This window comes from Capra hircus (genome assembly GCF_001704415.2).
Source record: "Capra hircus breed San Clemente chromosome X unlocalized genomic scaffold, ASM170441v1, whole genome shotgun sequence".
Taxonomy (NCBI): Eukaryota; Metazoa; Chordata; class Mammalia; order Artiodactyla; family Bovidae; genus Capra; species Capra hircus.
The window spans coordinates 45,570,964-45,589,782 of NW_017189516.1; the positions used below are offsets into that span (position 1 = coordinate 45,570,964).

Sequence of the window (18,819 nt, forward strand, 5' to 3'; positions counted from 1 at the left end):
ACTTTTCACCTATTGTGTTTCTTAAAAGCGTGCTGCTGTGTGTTCCTACTTACGAGCTCTGGTGCAACATGGAAAAGCAGAGGCGTAGCCACGGTCCTGCCTCCACCCAGCTGGGCCCAGCCCTGAATGATGGGTCTGTTGTCGGGCAGCACGGGCCAAGCCTGGAGCTGCCAGCCGGCTCATGCCTGACAAGGGAACAACCTAAAGGTCCATTAACAGATGAGTCGATAAAGAAGCTGTGGCATATATACACAGTGGAATAGTACTCAGCCATAAAAAGAACAAAATATTGCCATTTGCAGCAACATGGATGCAACTAGACTGTCATATGAAGTAAATAAGAAAGACAAATACCATGTGCTATCACTTGTATAGGGAATCTAAAATATGGCACCAATAAACCTATCCATGAAACAAACAGACTCATGGACATAGAGAACAGGCTTGCAGTTGCCAAAGAGCGGGGGGTATGGGAGGGATGGATTGGGATTTGGGGGCTAGTAGATGGATAAACAAGGTCCTACTGTACAGCACAGGGAACTATATCCAATCTCCTGGGATAAACCTTAATGGAAAAGAATAAAAAAAAAAGTATGTGTTTAACTGTGTCACTTTGTTGTACAGCAGAGATTAGTACAATTGAACCAATAATTCAATAAGAAAATAGCTGGTTAGGATCACTTACCTGGAGGGGAGGTCATGCCAGGGGCACAGCCAGGACCCTGAGTTGTAGGCTCCACTGCCAACTTGCTTTCTGACCTCTGTCAAAGCCCTTCACTTTTCTGACCTCAGTGTCTGCTTTTGTAAAATGAGGGCATTAGAGGAAATGGTTTCTGAGGTCTCCTTTGCCCGTAGAAGTCTCTGAATTCAGGAGGCAAGCTCCATGGTCCCCAAACTTCTCCAGCTATGAGGCTGTCACTGAGGCACCATGGCAAAGGGCTCACCCCTCGCTAGGAGACTGGGGAGCTGGCCTGGGGCCTCCACACCCAACTGCACAGGGGGCCACTTTCACACTGCAGCCTCTGTAGGTTCTTGGGTTCTACCCACCATCCTTACCTTGCCACCTACAGCTTTCCACCTGGGCCTGAACACTGGAGTGTGGCCATTTTGGCCACTTATCCATCTTTGGGGCATAGCTGCTTTCATGGGCTGCTAGCAGAGAGATGGGAGTAGTACTAAATCAGGATTCGAAAGGTCAGCAAATTAAGGCAGACTGTCGCTCTCAGCATTGTGGTGGTGCCCTCCTCTAGTGGAATCCAGGAGCTTCTATTACATTCAGTGGGCTTCCCTGATGGTTCAGTGGTAAAGAATCCACCTACCAATGCAGGAGATGCAGGTTCAATCCCTGGGTCAGGAAGATCCCCTGGAGATGGAAATGGCACCCCACTCCAGGATTCTTGCCTGGAGAATCCCATGGACAGAGAAGCCTGGTGGGCTTCAGTCCATGGGGTCACAAAAGAGACACTACTGAGTGACTAAACAACAATTAACTCCATTGGGATGGTCTAGCTCTTTGAAACAACAGTTCTAACATTAGCCTAGACTCTAGAAGAAATAGAACCAGGCCTGCAGGCAGCATAGAAATTCATTTAAAGACAGAATACCTATCCTTCACACAGTACCTGGCTTTTCCCACACAGATCAAACGTGTCCTTGACAGGCTGGATTTAGAGTAACTCGACTCTGACATTGCTGTCCCTCTCTGCCCCACACACATGGAACCACCAAAGACCTTTTTCTTTTTGTCCTTTGGACAAAGTGCTGAGGAAGCTGATCTTCAGTTCTTAGTCCTCAGCCAGTCCTTATCCTCCAGTGTCTGGCTATCCTCCCAGTCTGGCCCCCAGCCCTCCAGGACCTCACCTCCCACCCTCCTGACACACCTGCCTCTTCCCTTCCTTTCTTCCCTCCCACCCACAGATACACACATCTTTTTCCAACTAGCTGATTTTATTGTATTCAACATCCATATACCATGACAGTCTCAGATGTGTTCCTTCATCTTTGACCATTTCCTCATTGCTGCTTCCAAAGACGGCTCGTTCTAGTGCTCTGGCCCAGGCTCTGAAATTAACTGTCTGCACAGGAAGTTACTTTGAATGGTTGGATTTTCCATTGCTTCTTATTCCTGCTCAGCGTGTCCTTATATGATATTTCAGTTTGTGGTAACAGATGAATGTCGTAGGCCTTACGCTTCTGTTAGATATTCTTGGATAAGAGGGGGGATGATTGAGATTTTTTTCTTGACTTCTTTGAGGGGTCCTTTTTACTCTCATGTTTTCCTGCACCTGAAAAGGCATCAGGCTGAGTCAGCAGGACTTCGGTTTGGGAGAGGAGGATGGGAATGTTATAGGAAAGGGGGCCTCAAGGGTAGAGACGGGACTTGAGGCAGGCATTTGTGCTTGGCAAGGGTAGGATAGGAGTCTTGGGGAGATCTACAGGGAGGAGAGGAACATGGGTAGGGTCATCTGACCTTGGTACTTTCTCTGGTCTTTGACTGATGAGAAGTCCCTTGTTCTGTCATCTTCTTGATTCTTGGAGCTAGCTGTTCTATGTTTGTGTTTTCTCCATTTATGTTACCCTCCTCTGGTATACAGATCTCATCAGCCATAGTTAAGCCTCTCACAGTGCATCCCAGGGCTCCTGACCTCTCTATATACACCCTCCCCCAGGCAAAGGGGAGCCACACCCTTCAACTTCCTTTGCTCATCAAGGAGCAAATAGCTCTTTGCAATAGTAGCCTTGCTCCTTACAAAGCCCCACTCCTGACACCTCTGTGGGGGTGCTGAGGGGGAGGTCAAGATGCTATGGTTGGGGAAAAAAAGGGTTATTTCCTCAGTACCCCTAAAGATCCATGCCTACGTAGCCTCCTCATTTCCCCGTCTTCAATTATGGTGGGTCTCATGGCAGGGAGAGAGTGTTTTCTCCAAGACATTCTCCACAGCCACTCCCATTCGGTGGTTCATTCTGTTCTCTGCCATCCTTTACTATAACCTACCATTGTGGATGTCTTACCTGAAATCCCTCCAACATAATGTGGCCTTATTTAATTCTCTGGGGATATGGGAATCATTCCACTTCCCTCCAGCAAAGTTCCCCCTTGTGCCTGTTTTTGTATGGCCTGTGAGTGAAGAAAGTTTTTGTTGTTCTTGTTTGATTCTATATCTTTATTTATAAAAACTTATTTGGCTGCACTGGGTCTTAGTTGCAGCATGCGGGATCTTTAGTTGTGGCATGTGGGCAAACGGCAGAACAAAACTCATGTTTAAAAGTAATTAGCCTCCAATTTAAATAAATAAATTAATATAAAAAAAAGAACTCAAGTAAAAACTTGAAAATAAAGAACCAGTAAAATCTGAATATATCATTAAGAGCATAAACATCAGCAGATGCCAATGGATCTTTATGTTAGGCCCTTTACTGCCATAACTTATCAGTTCAGTTCAGTCGCTCAGTCGTGTCCGACTCTTTTAGACCCCATGGCAGCATGCCAGGCCTCCCTGTCCATCACCAACTCCCAGAGCTTGCGCAAACTCATGTCCATCGAGTGGTGATGCCATCTAACCACCTCATCCTCTGTCATCCCCTTCTCCTTCTGCCTTCAATCTTTCCCAGCATCAGGGTCTTTTCCAAGGAGTCAGTTCTTTGCATCAGGTGGCCAAAATGTTGGAGTTTCAGCTTCAGCATCAGTCCTTCCAATGAATATTCAGGACTGATTTCCTTTAGGATGGACTGGTTGGATCTCCTTGCTGTCCAAGGACTCTCAAGAGTCTTCTGCAACACCACAGTTCAAAAGCATCAATTCTTTGACATTCAGCTTTCTTTATGGTCCAACTTTCACATCCACACAGGACTACTGGAAAAACCATAGCTTTGACTAGACAGACCTTTGTTGGCAAAGTAATGTCTCTGCTTTTTAATATGCTGTCTAGGTTGGTCATAGCTTTTCTTCCAAGGAGCAAGTGGCTTTTAATTTCATGGCTGCAGTCACCATCTGCAGTGCTTTTGGAGCCAAAGAAAATAAAGTCTGTCGCTGCTTCCATTGTTTCCCCATCTATTTGCCATGAAGTGATGGGACCAGATGCCATGATCTTTGTTTTCTAAATGCTGAATTTTAAGCCAGCTTTTTCACTCTCCTCTTTCACTTTCACCAAGAGGCTCTTTAGTTCCTCTTCACTTTCTGCCATAAGGGTTGTGTCATCTGCATATCTGAGGTTATTGATATTTGTCCTGGCAATCTTGATTCCAACTTGTGCTTCATCCAGCCCAGAATTTCACATGATGTACTCTGCATATAAGTTAAATAAGCAGGGTGACAGTATACAGCCTTGACATACTCCTTTCCCGATTTGGAAGCAGTCTGTTGTTTCATGTCCAGTTCTAACTGTTGCTTCTTGACCTACATACAGATTTCTCAGGAGACAGGTAAGCTGGTCTGGTCTTCCCATCTCCTGAAGAATTTTCCAGTTTGTTTTTATCTGCAGTCAAAGGTTTTGGCATAATCAATATAGCAGAAGTAGATGTTTTTCTGGAATTCTCTTGCTTTTTTGATGATCCAACAGATGCTGGCAAATCCAGCTTGAACATCTGGAAGTTCACGGTTCATGTACTGTTGAAGCCTGGCTTGGAGAATTTTGAGCATTACTTTGCCAGTGTGCGAGATGAGTGCAACTGTGTGGTAGTTGGAACATTCTTTGGCATTCATTGCCTTTCTTTGGGATTGGAATGAAAACTGACCTTTTCCAGGCCTGTGGCCACTGCTGAGGTTTCCAAATTTGCTGCCCTATTGAGTGCAGCACTTTCACAGAGTACATTTAACAGAGTACCTGAAGAACTATGGATGGAGGTGCCATAACTTATATTCTAGAAAAAAAACCCACCATATTGGTTGAATGTCAGCTGCAGTTGACCAGATGTGGGAAATTAAATGTTCAAAGTAGGGTTGACTTGTTTCCTGTGAGCAATTTTTACTCTCCTCACCTTCATAATCTTTCTTGCAAGGCAGGGAAAGGCATTAATTTGGAAGGTTACTGTACTCTCTTCATAGAAACAGAATTCTGATGGAAGGAATAGACAGAACTAAGATACTTGATATGTAACCTTCTATTTTAAAAGAATGAATCCATACCTGAAAGAGGGGATACTTTACTTTTTCCACAGAGACCTTTTCAACTTCTTAGACTTGCAAATAAACTTGTCCCTCTAGAATTTCCAAGTTCAAAGAAAACCTGTCATCTTCTGCTATACACATACATGGATGTGACTCATTAGCAGGACATGACTCATTATATAGCTTGAGGTGATAACCAGACTTTGTCTGATAATCCTGTTCCACTGGACAGATATTGACAAGATGCCATTCACTGGCCTGACCATATCAGTACATTGACACAACTGAATCATTTTTTCCCCATGTTTTCCCCATGTCTGGTACCCAGGGATTAAGGATGGAGGAAAGAAGTTGAAGAGGAAGTTGTGTTAGTTTCTTACTGCTGTAACAACTTCAATGACCTAAAACAACACAGGGGTATTATTTTACAGTTCTGGAGGTCAGAGGTCAAAAGTGTGTCTTCCTAGACTAAAATGAAGGTATTTGCAGGGCTGCATTGCTATCTAGAAGCTCTAGTGGAGAATTCATTTTCCTTGCCTTTTCTAGCCTGCATTTCTTGGCTTGTGGCCCCCTTCCATCCTCAAAGCCAGCAATGACCAGGCCAGTCCTTCTCACATCATATCACTATGACATGCCTTCTGTCTCTCCCCTCTACAAAGAGCCCTTATGATTATACTGGCCCACCTGGATTATCCAGGACACTCCCCCTATTTTAAGGTCACCAGCAACTTTAATTCTTTCTTGCTAGAAAACAGAACACACTCCCAGGTTCTGAGAATTGGGATGTGAACTATTGAATGTTTCTCCATCCATCACTGTTGTTGACATCATTAACATGTTTATTTTGTTTGAGCACTAGCAAATTCTGTTTGGACAAGAATGCCAGGAAACAAGAGTAGCATTAGCTTAGAGTTTCTTGCACAGCAAAGCTCCTCAGTTGCCCCAAATCCAAACTGACAACGCCTTTTCTCTCTTTTTAAGTATTTTCCAATTACTTGTTAAATAGAACATCCATGACCCTAGGCCTGCTCTGTGCCAGGGAAACAGGATTTGCTGCTGCCAGAATTTGAGCTATTCTCAGAGGCTGGTCTGTGGTTGGCACCTGATCAGTGGTTTTCAATCCTGTCACACCTTAGAATCTCTTAGGGAATTCAAAAGACTTCCCAGACACCATCTGACGAATCCAAAATAGTGCACAGGACTTGGAGACTCTGATGTGGTCAAGTTGAGACCCTCTGGCCTGTAGTTAATACTTCACCTCAAGGAACAAAGTGAGTCTCTGAGATAACTGGATTCAAAGAGGTTTAAGATCAATGCCTTTTGCAGCAAAGATGAGAAGTGATGCACTGAGCAGCTGTAACAGGAAAAAGTCTAAGATATCCTTCTGTTATTTTTTTTAATCCAAAGAGAGCCAATTATGTTGATGAAAGTATCATAAGTAGGCAGGGGGCAAAGGATTCATTTTAAGATCTACATTTAGAAAGGACAAGGGCAGCATCTAGCACCCAGCCCAATGACTGGCAAGAAAGGGTACTCAATGTTCATTTTAAAAACTCAACAGCGAGTAATGGCTGCATATAGCTACACTGTCCAATATGGTCACCATGAACCCCAAGTGGCTATTAAAATTTAAACAAATACCAATTAAAAATTCAGTTCCTCAGTTCAACTACGCACATTTCACGTGTACAGGTGGCTGCTGCTGCTACTGCTGAGTCGCTTCAGTCGTGTCCGACTCTGTGTGACCCCAGAGATGGCAGCCCACCAGGCTCCCCCGTCCCTGGGATTCTCCAGACAAGAACACTGAAGTGGGTTGCCATTTCCTTCTCCAATGCATGAAAGTGAAATGTGAAAGTGAAGTCGCTCAGTCGTGTCTGACTCCTAGCGACCCCATGGACTGCAGCCCACCAGGCTCCTCCGTCCATGGGATTTGCCAGGCAAGAGTACTGGAGTGGGGTGCCGTTGCGGCCATATTGGACAGCAAAGATAGAGAACACTCTTAACCTCACAGAGTTCTAGTGGTGGGCAGGGGTCTACAGCAACCCTTCCCAGAGGCAACCCCTCCTACGCGATGCCTTATGGTTTATTCATGTCATCAAGGAGTACATCTCTGTGTTATTATGACGTGAACATCCAAAAATACCAGCAGATACTCATTTGCTAACATTTACTGTTGGAAAGAATTTTGAAATGAAGGACAAGTAAGTAAAAACAGACACTATGGTACAATGCTCTGCAGCAGCTTCGTGAACCACAGACTCTTGAGTGGGGGTCTCTTTGTGAGTTTTAAACCATACTTACTTCCTGAATTCAAAACAGGGCAGGAGTGGCTGCTACAAAAATGCTCTTTCCCAGTTGTGAATGATGTCTTAGCACAGTGACTGACTTTGGTAAAATACAGATGGACAATTTAAAAATTCTGACTAAACTACTGTCATTTCCGAGTCAATGGTTTGGGCAAGACAGAGCACAACATGAAAGCAGGTGATCAGGAAGCGCTTCCCATTTTAGGTTTTAAAGAGAGCCCCATAACATGAGACCCAGCAAGAACCTTAGAACCAGGCAGTCCAACTCCCCAACAGATGAAGAAACTAAAGCTCAGTGAACAGCTGGCTGGTGGTGGAACCAAGGCAAACACACTGATTTCCTGACATTAACGCTCCCCAAGAATCATTCAAACCCAAGTTTCTCACCTTAAACTTTCCAGAAGTTTTGGTTTTTAGTGATGAACGCACAGGACAGCAGTTATATGGCTCTCAAATTTTAAAAAGACACCCATTCACCAGTGAATGCATAGTAAAATAGTGACACATCGGTAAAGCACACGGAGACTCTGTCTCTTGGTTTTTCAGTAAGGACCCAATTTCAGCCAAACGCCCTTGGAGGCTCTGGGTTCTCTGGTGTCAATGCTGCGCCAGCTGCTCAGAAGAGACCATGGAACCCACAGCTCTTTCATTGAAAATTCCAAGTTTTCTATCTTCTGCATGTTCTGTATGGCAAACGTTTCCAACTTACCTTTTAAAAAGAATTCCCCTGCGGCATCTGTTAAAACCAAGATTGCAAGGCCTCCACCCCAGAGAATCTGGATCAGTAGTGCTGACCCAGAGCCCAGGAATCTGCATTTAACCAGCATCTCAGGTGATTCTAGCATAGGTGGTCCATGGCCAGTCAAGCCCAATCTCCCCAGGACAGTCCTGGTTTACACCTGTTGCCATGGCTTGTATAGCATGGTTAGTAAACGTGCTTTCTCACAGTCAAAAGTGTCCTGGCTTGTGAAGGAGTCCTTGGGCCTAGAAAAGAAAACAATGGTCTCAAATGCCCTTTTGCTGAATCATCTAACTTCAGGGAAAACAAAAGTCCCGCCCTGATGCTCCGGGCCGGTTGCATCTACCTGGGACTTACCACCCTCTGCTCAGAAACCTCCCATCCCCTACATCTTCCTGGGGCTTATCACCCCCTGACCAGGAGACTTATCACCCCCTGCCCAAAACCTCCCACCCCCTGTTCAACTACAAATGCCATCTCAACTAAAGATTACCCAAAACATCCCGCCTGACTAACATTTCCCCTTATCGCTCCACAATCCTCCCTTTAAATATGAAGCCTCCCTGATCCCTTGCGTGCTCAGCCTGGTCATTAGACAGACTGTCACCCCTCCTTGCCTGAATAAAGGTAACCTACCTCCGTTGAGGTCGTCTCTCTTTTTCTGCCTCGGCCCGAACTATACTTTACAGCTTGGCCAGTATATTATATTGGTCCCTTTCTTTCAATCCTTGGATAGTATGAAAAATACCACTATAACATACGGTATCTTTCATAATAACATAAGATTTACTGTTAAAACTGTTAAGCAGTTTCTTTACCAACAGGATGCCCCCCGCAACCGCCCCCACCATCCGCCACCACAAAGGTCAGTTCCATGATCCCTGCCACAGAGAATCCGAAGGACCTGTTTTTCCTTTGAGTGATGGTAAGAATTTTAAAAAGGCCTCTTGTCCATTCCCAGCAACTTGCCAAGCTGCTTGGTGCTGTTCACGTACTGAGTTTCTGACACTGAAAGAGCAGAAAGTGGCGCTTACCAGGGGGAGTGATGAGACTTCAGACAAGAGCTCAGGAAAGGACCACACTGACACTCAGGGAAACACAACCACCACTTTATTGTTCAATGACTGTGTACAGGACTGCCCACATGCTCCAGGATTCGTCTGGCTATTACACACACCACAGATGACTCCCCGACTGATGGGGGACATTATCTGAGCCACACACTTCCCCAGTCATGTTTTTCCAACCATCACAAAAACAAACCCTCAAACCAAAGTCATTCTTCACTCGTGATAGTGTGTACCAGCCAGGCCACAGAATAGCACAGAACACAAGGGGCCGGGCTTCCCTCTATAAACATGAGGCAGTTCGTGAACCCTGGAAACACACGTACATTTCACTGCAACTAAACTGACTGCTGCTCAAAGCCAAGCAGGTCAGATTTGGACTTAGGGACACAAACGTGGTAATGAACTTTCATTTCATATATACATTACTCTTCTCTTGTTAAATCAGCTCACGTTCTCAGTTTAGGCATTGTTCATGAGTTAAGCAGTGATGATTAAAAAAAAAAAAATCAGCCAAGTGACTTTACATTTCAATGCAACATTAAATTTGTCCACAATAGTATATTCTACTTCACATTGACTTTTCTTTTTCGGTTCAAGCACTTCATGAGTATTCACAACTTGTATTCTAAATCTGGGAAATATTGACATTACAAGCACTCATGTACTTTTGTAAGGATGTGAACTTAGAGCAACAGATGGCATGATTAGTATATAAACCCAAAGCAGCAATCACAACTTCAAATGACTTTAACACCAAGGAACCCTGCAGAGATTGGGGTCAGCCAGGATGCTAATGGGGTAGGGTTCACTCTCTTAAAATGTGTGTCATGCTGTCCAGTAGTGACTTGAACACAGCCTAGGTGTTTCAGCAGAGTGGAGCATTTGATTCCAGTGCAGCGCGTTGAGGACAGAATAACAACAGTGAACAACAGAAACAAAGAGGCAACCACACTGGATTCCTCCAACCCTGAATACAGCCAACTTGCATTTTTAAAGTGCTTAAACTTTATACCTTCTAGGTAAACCCTGCCTTGGCTGTTTACTCAGAGCCAAGATATATTTAGTTTGGTCTAGTTTAAAAAAGAATATTAAGCACATGCACAACTTATTGGTCAAATTCACACACCAGCATGAACAGGAATTTAAAAGAGCAAGACATCAAAGGACTTGACATACATTTTCCCCAAGAGTTACAAAGGCAGGTAGAGAAAACAGGAGCAGATACGGGATCGTGGCTAGCATCTATTTTAGGTTTTATACTAGTTGTGACAGCCATCGGCACACACCAGGCTGCGAAGCCTGCCACCCAGCCTGGTTCCTTGGCAGCGGCAGGTGGTCCCGCGTTTTCAGATCCCTACAGGCTTCAGTTGTAATGACTCTAAAACATTTGTCCTAATTAAATATGGCAGACAATGACCTCAGCAGTGTTTTAGGTAAAAGTGAAAGTGAAGTCGCTCAGTTGTGTCCAACTCTTTGGGACCCCATGGACTGTAGCCTACCAGGCTCCTCTGTCCATGGGATTTTCCAGGCAAGAATACTGGAGTGGGGTGCCATTTCCTTCTCCAGATCATCTTCCTGACCCAGGGATTGACCCGGGTCTCCCACATTATAGGCAGACACTTTACCGTCTGAGCCACCAGGGAAGTTCTAGGTAAAGGAAGTTTTTGGTAAAGGCACAGGCCAATTCTTAATGTAAATATAATGTCTTTAGAAATACTGACTGAGGTTTCTCATGGATATAAAAGTTCAAATGGCAAAAGAAAATGGAATTTACAAGAAAGCGGTGCTATGATGCATTCTCAGCAGCAATGTAGCATCTTATATCCATTCTGCCTGTTTTTGTCAACTCTTCATCACTGTTCTTGTACATCAAGCATGGCTAAATGGCAAATGTCTGTGACTTCCGATCACGGCATGTATGAAGAGCCAAAACAGAACTGAATGTTAAGAGTCACTTTTTTCTCAAAAAGAATCTCAAGGTAAGACTATTTTAAAACATTAACTAGTTCTGTTATTAATAAGCATTCCATTCTGAATGTGCCATTTTCAACCAATTTGGAATGCAGAGATAAACTGAAGAGCTATTAAGCCGCTCCTAAGTGCTAGGATTAGACATTTCTTTACTTGGCTAACTACAGGGCGAACACAGAGCTTATATCTTTGACATTTGTGCTGTTTTGGCCCATTTGCAAAAATTAGCAGGCCACTTAGAGGTTGTCAAAAGTTAGAATTATCTAACAGAATGTACTTTTAAGTGAAATTTTGTTATCCCACAAGGATTCAATTCCAGTGGGAAATAGAATCTTCACTGAAAAGTCAAGAAGCAAAATGATCAAACAAAATCAAAATGCAGGGTTCTTCTATGAAAATCTCAGAGAAGAGCGATAAGGAGGTCTTTATACCTACTACACAAAGGACTTTAAGGTGTCCTTTTATTATGAAAAAGCACACAGAATCTGAGAACTGATAAAGATGGAGTTCAAGTTTCTTGGGTAACCTTGTGTTCCTGAGATGACAACACGTTTCAAACTTTAGCTCTAGAAGTTTAGACAAGAATGATCAAATCTGAGCACACCAGAATAGACTTCCAGAGATATCCATGAGGAATCTTATCAAAGGCTATTCCCTGAGACATGCAAGGGTAGTGAAAATGTAACTGAATACAAAAAAAAAAAAAACCAACTTCTAAAATCAATTTGCTCTCTCTCTCCCTTTAAAGCAACTGTTAAAATTAGTTGGCATATTAAAGAATGCAACTATAATTCTTCACTTTTGGAAACTATAACATGAAAAAGTTAAGCAGACTTAATGGAATCCTCAAATGATGAGAACTTTTAAAGAATGCAATCACAATTTTGTACTTTTGAAAAATGTGATGTGAAAAACAAATCCAAAATACTTCTCTATGTAAATTAAAGCTTCAGCCATGGTATTCAAAATTAAAATGATTTACATAATCTACTATACTTTTTTTTTGGTAATTAACCTTCCTGAGGCTGATTTTGTTCTTAGTATTTGCTTAACTAAAGTGCCTAATAAAATTTCTACAGAATACATTACTCTCTTCATAGATGAATATTATTTTAAACCACAATCTGACAAAAATCTAACTACATTTAATTATGCTTGATTAATCCAAATGTCACTGAGAGATTTATAGAATAGAGAAATATTTTTCAGGTTAAGTTCATCCTCTTTTTCACTGCAAGCTTCCTGGATCCACTATTACCACAAACCTGCGACTCAGTTCTAACATTTTTTTAAAAATTCCACCAAAAATAACTAGACCACGGGACTCCAGACATCAAACTCTACTGCTTATCCTTTTCAAGAGCTGTGCAGACTCCACCAAAGACTTAAGTCACCACTTCAAATTGGGAAGCGAGCCACCCCTGTGGAGACAGCAGTGCTGGAGGGAAAAGAATACAGAGACGAGGAGTCGTCAAACACTAATATGCGTTTATTAAATGCTGCAGAGTCTTAATGCGAGATAAGAGCTGGGCTTTCTTTTAATACAGGCACTTAACTGTATCCCACTTTCAAAGGTTTTCAGTAGTGATGCCCTAAGGTGCTTTCATTTATATGCAAATACACGCCTAGCTACCCTCCCTAGAAACCAGTCGGACAGGTGTCAGAAGACCTCCTGAGTGTCCTCCTCAGCTCTGAGGGCGCAGGATCTCTACCAAGAGCCCCCCACCCTGCCCCAAGTAGCTACTTGCATCCCAGCTCCACTGACCCATCACCAGCATCCTGGGCAATTCAAGTCCAGGTTTTAGAGATAGATGAAAAGGCATAAACAAAGGTTTCTCAAGGATTCCAGGACCTCGATATTGCTGTCCTTTTATTTTCTTCATTTAGGGGGTGGGAAGGGGCACAGGTTGAACACCACAGAGGCCAACTTGCAGACTTGAGAGGGAAACCTCCTCGGTTAACCCTCTCTCCCGCCTCTCAGATCAGTTTGCCAGTGTTCCAGACAGTCTTTCCTCCTGACAAGCGGCATCACCCTCCAGAGGCTGGAAGTGGGAGGATCTGGTTTCGGTCATGAGTTCTGAAGTTCTGCAAAAACCATCCTGGGGTGTGGCTTGGCCTGCGTTTCCATTGTGAGGAGACACCAGCCCACACCATCAGTGCAATGTGACAACTGAACCTGGCTCATGCACCCACCATTCCCCGCTGGCCAGCAAGACAAGGAAACGCCAAGGGGCTCAGCCTGGGCACAAGGCAGCAGAGCCAGGCTGGGAACACAGCCTCTCCAGATGCAGAGGAACACACAGAGACAGGGTGTCAGCGCTCACCAATGCGGCCTCGTTGAACAAACACAACCATACCATCCGTGAGGATGGAAACGCTTGCAGGGTTTTGTGTCCTCCCCCTTCACCTGGCCCTTGCCGGCCCCTTCCTGCCTTTTTCTCTCAACAGTACTAGAAACTCTCCCTGGTGAGGGTCTCGCCCACCTGAATGTGGGCTCGAGAGGCTGGGCTCAGCCTGCTGTCATCACGGTGTGTGCCCAGCACTGGACATTTCAAGTGCATGGGAGACACTAGCTATTTAAAGGGAGGAATGAATACGGCTTTCCTTTCCATGAATCCGCTTTCCACCCTCTTCACTTCCTTCATCCCTCACATGTGGACACATGATCCATGCTGCGCTTCACACCAACAGGGAACCAGAGCAGAGACCCTGAACTGAGGGGAAGGCGGTGCCCAGGGCAGAGTCAGGCACACTGAGCAAGACTGTCACCCCTGCTTGTGGATCGTGTGCTTGGCTGAAGAGAGGAAAGTGTGCCTCGTCGGATACTGGTCCACTGGGGGAAGGCAGCTTCAATTCTATAAACAGACCAAATAAAACACTCAACCTGTGATCACCCTGTAAATGCACTTTCGAAACATCAATTTGTGTGACAGTAGGTCCCAGGCCTATGAACCATCTCAGTGTACACTTGTGAATATCAGCAACCATCCTGATGAGGACTTAATGCCTTTCTATTTCTTAATGAACCACGTTTTGAGATGGGTTGCTGAAAAGACAAGTAAGACAACCTGTGTCACAGTAAAAGCTCTCATAGGAATAACTCTCTCAGTCAGGCAGTTCAACTAGCAACCTGTTAGTAAAAAAAAAAAAAAAAGAACAGTTTAAACTTCTCTTGATAACAGCTGATTATCTGCTAGTTTGAAATATTCTATCATATTTAATGAATTAATAAATCTGTCAATGGCTAGTCACTTTTGAAGTTCATTAAAACGTCACCTGCCCTCTTGTTTTCAAGCCAGAAGGTACTGATCTCTCTAACTGATGGACCAGGAACTCAAGGTAAAAGCTATCTTTTTACAAAGAATAAACAAACATCCGGTATTGATGAAGTTATTAATGGTGCCTTCCTGCTAGCGGCATGGCTTCCATCTGCTGACTAACATATAGCTTATGGTTGGGAAGGACATTATCGTCAAAGTCAATGTTTAAGCACCTGGACTGCTGGGAAGATGGCAGAGTAAGTCCATGTTTATATACGTGCTCCTGCCCTTCAACACACACATCCAAAAGCTGAAAAGGAAGCTGTCTATGGGGAAACTAATAAAAGCCACCACGCCATACCAAGGACTCCAGGGAAGCCTCTGACAACTAAGCTAGGGACTCATCAGAGAAGGCTTCTTCAATCTGTCAAGCAGCCCACAGTTGCTGGGCAGTCGCTGAGAGGGTTTCAAGGGACTTGACTAATTATCTCTGAACTTGGAGAAACAAAGCCTGGTGGTGGTCAGGACAAGCTGAGGGCACGTTTCCCCAAGCAAACCTAGGAGGGGAGGTTAACATCTCATGTGCCCATCTGTGTGGCGGGAGCTAAACACACAAACACTGACTACATGTAATCTGGCAGAGCAGAGGCACAGACCCTCTGAACTTGTGGGGGCGACCTCTAGCGGAGATAGGGAAATGCGAGGGGACCCCTCTCCCCAAGTGGGACCCAGTCAGCCCAAGGGCAGAGCATTCAACAGTGTCCACGAAGGCACTCCGGGAGGCTTTGCTTCCCTCCTCCTTCCCCCGCGTCCAGAGAGCAGAATGGAAAACAAAGACTGCCTCTGCCCCCACACCCCATCAGCATGCAGCCTGCCAATTTCAGGGCTCAGGTGAGCAAACGTGTTTCACTTAAAAAAGGAGGCATTCAAGGACGACTTATTCATACTCTTCTTGGCAGACAGAATTGGTCCCATGCAAAGACCAAAATAATAGGCAGAAAAAGCCATCATGATACTTGTACAACAATAAAAGAGCAAAACGACACAGAAGAAAAGGAATGAAAGAAGCAAAAGATAGATACACACACTCTGGAAAAAGAATGATCTCAGAAACCACAAAAATGGTAGACCACATAGGTCAGCTTTCCAAGAAATGAAATAAGGGGTCAAAGAGGACAACACAATGAGAGAAAAAGCTGGCAGAGCTAAGCAAAAGACACAGAGAAAAAAGATAAAACTGTAGCCAAAGTGAAAGCCACATGGGGGCCAAATCGAGGCCTAGAATCAACATCACAGGAAATGGAGACAGTGAAATGGGAGGTTAAGATTGGAGAAAAAACATCACACAGCAGGAAGAAAGACAAGGAGACCAAAATGATCAAAGGCAAGATAAATGTGGAGGACAGAGAACGGAGAGCCAACATAGGGGCAAACTGCTGAACAAAGAGAACCAACAAAGGGTAAGAAGTGAGGGAAGGCACGAGCGTCAATGTCTGATGCTCACTGCATACCAGAAAAAGCCAACAGATAACTGTTGGCTCCAAGATACACTCGACTGAAGTTACTGCATGTCAAGGACAAACATGAAATCACAAGTACCAGGGCCAACGAGCAGATCATCCACAAAAAAGGAAGAAAAATCTATCTGGACTCAGCTCTCGCTGAATCACCAGACACTAGAAGACAATAGAGTGACGTCTCTAAAGAACCGAGGGAAAAAAGACGTGATCCAAGAATCTGATAGCCAGCCAAGTTACTGTTCGTAAAAGACGCCATCTGAAATGATGCAAGAACACTCAACGGAAGCTGTAATCCCGTCCACTGAAAGATAAAAGGAACGACTCTCGGATGTAGAGTCTTTGTACGAGAGGGCTGGCAGTGAGCACTGACTTCATTCAAACACAGAATTAAGCCTAAATAACTCCAGTAATTACCTACAGTTAGACACTTTCAAGTCGCCTGTCTTTCTAGGTAAAAGCTGCTAAATCCATTTGATGATCTCTAACTCTGCAAAATGACAATGCACAAAATAGAACCTCTCCCAAATGAAATTCTCTGACACTAAAGAAAATTTTTGGTTTCTGTCTTACCCTTGAGGGTTAATATACTCAGGAAATTTCTCAAAAGAGATCATGCTCATTACCTGGGGCAGTGCTGAGAGCACAGGCTGAGGGCCAAGAAGACCCAGCTGCTAGCTTTGGTTCTTCCCTGCCACTGTGATGAACCACTGAACTGCTTTGGAACTTATATGAAAAACTGCATAATACCTGCATGGTTCAGTACACAGGAGCGAAAGGATCAAACGGGATGCTGTACGTGAAAGTTCTTTGGAATCTGTAAGCAAGGGTATAAAACCATGTTACCTGATTGGATGGAAAGTGAAGTCGCTCAGTTGTGTCTGATTCTTTGCGACCCCATGGACTGTAGCCTACCAGGCTCCTCTGTCCATGGGATTTTCCAGGCAATAGTACAGGAGTGGATTGCCATTTCCTTCTCCAGGGGATCTTCCCAACCCAGGAATCAAACCCGGGTCTCCCGCATTGTAGACAGATGCTTAACCGTCTGAGCCACCAGGGAAGTCCGATTGGATGGAAAGAACACTATATTAAGCAGTCAAAATCAGTCATTCAGAGACAAAGAAAGGATCAGATGGCTCCCAAGAATCCATCCCTAAGTCCATCCTTTCATGTCTCTCCATTTTCAAGTCATCTCTTAACACTTTTATAAAGAGGAAATACTATACTTTCATAGCTCCTGACCAGAATTATTTTTAATTTGAAAACAAAGATAGTTTAAGAACTAACTAAGAAAGATGCCGCCCACCATCCGAGGTAAATGTCTGTCCACTTCCATTCACTGAATCAGCTAATATTCATTAAGCACCTACTATGTGCCAGGCCCTGCTTCAAAAAGTAGATGCTTGAAATTGAGGAAATGACAGGGGAATTGGGAGAACTAAACAAATTTAGCTGAAAAACGGTTAATGTCTATGTATATTACAACATGTAGAAAGATGACCAGATACCTAGAGACAAAGCCCAGCAAACAGAAAGGAGAAATGAATACTTGGGGTGGCTGAACTGTGTGAATGCAAGATGTTCCTGAAACTCTTCTTATGGTTGCTTTGGAAGCAAAGTTAATTTCTTAATTCAGAAAACAAAGACACAATTTAAAAAAGAAAAAGAAAACAAAGACAGGAGAGGCAAGACTGTCCTGGAGTCAGACAGTTAAGCCAGAAATACATCAGCAAAGGACTATCAATGAAGTCATTAAAACACTGAAAGACATCTTCAGTTTCAAAAAAGACCTGAAAAGAAAGGAATGTGATCCCCTCCAGTGTATCAAGCATAGCAAAGAGCTGTATGGCTGGAAAGGGAGGCCAAGGAAGAGGCTGAGAGACAAGCTGACATAGGAAAGCTGGGGTCTTTAAACTCAAAGGCCTTTTTTTTTTTACATCTTTATATCACATGGAAATAATCACATGGAACAGCCCCATTCCCAAGACACTGACTCGACCTTCAAAAAACAGGCCTTTATGCAGACCATCTCATTACTTGTGTCTTGGGAGTAACGTTGGTCTTTTTCTTACCAGACTAGATTATGAATTCCCTGACGAGAGTCTTCTAAGGACAGAAGAGATGAGGTCTTCCAAAAGACAAAGGAATCACCATGAGCTCAGGTAATGTAATGAAAGAGTATTAGCTTTGGTGGAACAAAGAGAAACAGAGTCGTCCTCCATGCGAGTGCAGTGGGTCAGAACACGGCTCCATCCAGGGGAAAAGCCCACTGAGATGGCAGCGGCGAAAAGAGGGTTAGTACTGTCATATGTCTAGAGGAGGAGGAATACTTTACCAGTGACAGCTTTTAAATCAGTGGACTCAGCACTTCAACACTAGATGGAGAAACATTTATATGGATGTTAAAAGAGGGCAGAAGTCAAAGTAGAAGATAAATATATGAAAAATATTAGTGAAGAGAAACACACCCTGCAGAGCTGTTTAAGTTGTGGGTTTTAAATCCAGACTCTCAGATAGCTTGTGTTTCTAAGGGTAAACATGACATGACAATTCTAAAGTGGGCTGAACGTCATGAAAATATAAACGATGACGACCTGGGACATGTTCCAAATAAACTAGAAAGAACTTTTCCCTTCGATGGCCTATTTTACACCTAGTAGAGTGCATCACCACAGGGACTTAGAAAACTGCAAAGGAATATGATGTGTCAAAAGGACCGTATTCAGTGGTAAATTGTTACATGAGCATAAAAACTTCACTTCCCACTCTTAACAAACTTGATAATGACTTGAAGGTAGTTTTTCACTTAAGATCTTTGAAACCAAGCAGCTAAGTGAAAAATTCCAAGA

The 18,819-nt window shown here is 43.8% G+C and overlaps 1 long non-coding RNA gene across 1 annotated transcript; it reads right to left on the minus strand.

Moving 5' to 3' along the window:
* Positions 1 to 9,240: 9,240 nt before the first annotated feature.
* Positions 9,241 to 16,908, minus strand: LOC108634337. The gene is made up of 2 exons (XR_001917566.1): positions 16,721 to 16,908; positions 9,241 to 14,048 (listed from the first exon to the last, which is right to left on the minus strand). It is a non-coding gene; the product is annotated as an uncharacterized LOC108634337 (long non-coding RNA).
* Between the last annotated feature and the right edge of the window lie 1,911 nt (positions 16,909 to 18,819).